Source organism: Microcaecilia unicolor, chromosome 1 (genome assembly GCF_901765095.1).
Source record: "Microcaecilia unicolor chromosome 1, aMicUni1.1, whole genome shotgun sequence".
Taxonomy (NCBI): Eukaryota; Metazoa; Chordata; class Amphibia; order Gymnophiona; family Siphonopidae; genus Microcaecilia; species Microcaecilia unicolor.
Window position 1 is genome coordinate 503,963,922 of NC_044031.1, and position 1,876 is coordinate 503,965,797.

Here is a 1,876-nt window from a genome sequence, read left to right on the forward strand (position 1 = left end):
GGACATCCTCAGCACACGGACGTTCATTTCACGTATTGTCACGTATTCCTGTTGGAAAATACATGTGAGATGGATGTTCGTTTTGAATGTTATAAGCTAGGCGTCTCTATTCTGACTTGGATGTCTTTTTGAAAATGCCCCCCACGTGTTCAGTAATTTTAGTCTTTATAATAGTTTCCACTAACGTGCCCAGCACTGAGGTCAGGCGTATCAGTCTGTAATTCCCCAGATCACTCCTGAAACCCTTTACATTGGCCACCTTCAAATCATCAATACCTTATATCAGAGGAGTAGCCATAAGGGAGCCTCGAGAACCTGGGCTGCTTCACTTTGGGTCCCCTAAAATACTAGCACCAGGCATCTGCTGTTATGGCTGGTGGGGAGCCTCATGCCCTGCCAGCCGAAGAGATCCCCATCAGCGGCACGTTCCATTGGCTGCTGCTGCACCAGCCCCCTCCACCTCCACACAGTAGAAAGTGCTGCTGGTGGAGGACCTCTTCGACTGGCGGGGTTGGGGTTCCCTTCCAGCAAGCAAAAATATGTGGGGATACGGGAGGGGGGAAGCAGAGAGAAGGACAAGGGTGGAGAGTAGGGGCCAGGCTAAATTTTGTCCCCCTCCACTTTCAGCACAGGCCCCCTTAAAAATAGTGGTCTGGCTACATGGCTGCCTTATATTAAGAATTTTCAAAGATAACTATTTCAGTTCTACAATGTTTTATAACATTGTTAACTCGACCTTTCCTCTCATAGGTTTCTTTTACTAACACAAAGATTGGGTATATTTCACTAAATCAGTGTATCTTCTAATTTTCAAATACTAATTCTGTTTCTTTAAACTTACTTATTTTTTAAACACTCTTCCCTTTTACAGAGTCACTTCTGAAACTTTTAGGTAAGTATGTGAATTACATTGCAAGAAATATTTTCCTGCTCACAGGAAGTATCAGAAAAGGCGGTACCAAGCAGAGGACCAGGGCAGCCAGAAACAGCGTACTTTATGAAGAGGGGAGATCAGAGGAGGAGGGATAGAGATGCCAGACTGGGAGGTGAGGAGCAAGAAATGGAGAGAGATCCTGGACATGGGGGTGGGGCAAGAAGAAGAGATGTTAGACACACAGGGGGGAGGGGAGGGATGCCAAACCCACAAGCTGAGGGTTGAAGGAGAGATGCCAAACACACTGGGTAAGGGAGTTGCTAGACGTACAGGGTAGGGGAAGAGGGAGAGATGCCAGACCCACGGGTGGAGGAGGAGAGTGGGGGGGGGGGGGAGACATACCAGACCAGGAGGTGATGAGAAAGAAAGGGTAAAGATTCTGAACTTGGGGGGGGGGGGGGGGGAAGAAAGTGAGACTGAACCAAGGAGGGTGAGAGATGCTACACAAATAGCGGGGGTAGGGGGAAGTGGAGGGAAAAGAGAAGGCTAGAGAGTTGCATGGGGACAGAAATCTAACCCATCTCTGTGGAAATCTAACCCATCCCTGTGGGGAATCTAAACCTTCCCCACCCATCCAAGTGGGATTGTAACCTATCCCCGCCCGTCCCTGCTGCAAGTAATCTCCTTCATCCCAGCCTCCGGCCTTCCCAGTCTTTGCCGTGCTACAGTCACTTTGACACCCCCCCCCCCCCCCAAGAAAGCCAGATTTTTCAAGCAGTAAAAATTCTAGTAAACATAACATAAATCATTTTCTTCTGTACTCTGCTAAAACAGCAGATGTACAGATTAGCAGGATCCAGAGGTCCAAAACAAGTAAAGTCAGAAACAACACAGTTTATACTTCATTGTTCAATGCCCATAGGAATCACCTTTGGGTTTAAAAAGCTGTCAAGCCCCTTACCTCCTCATCAGCGGAGCTCTCCGGCGGCGTGGGACGCTCAC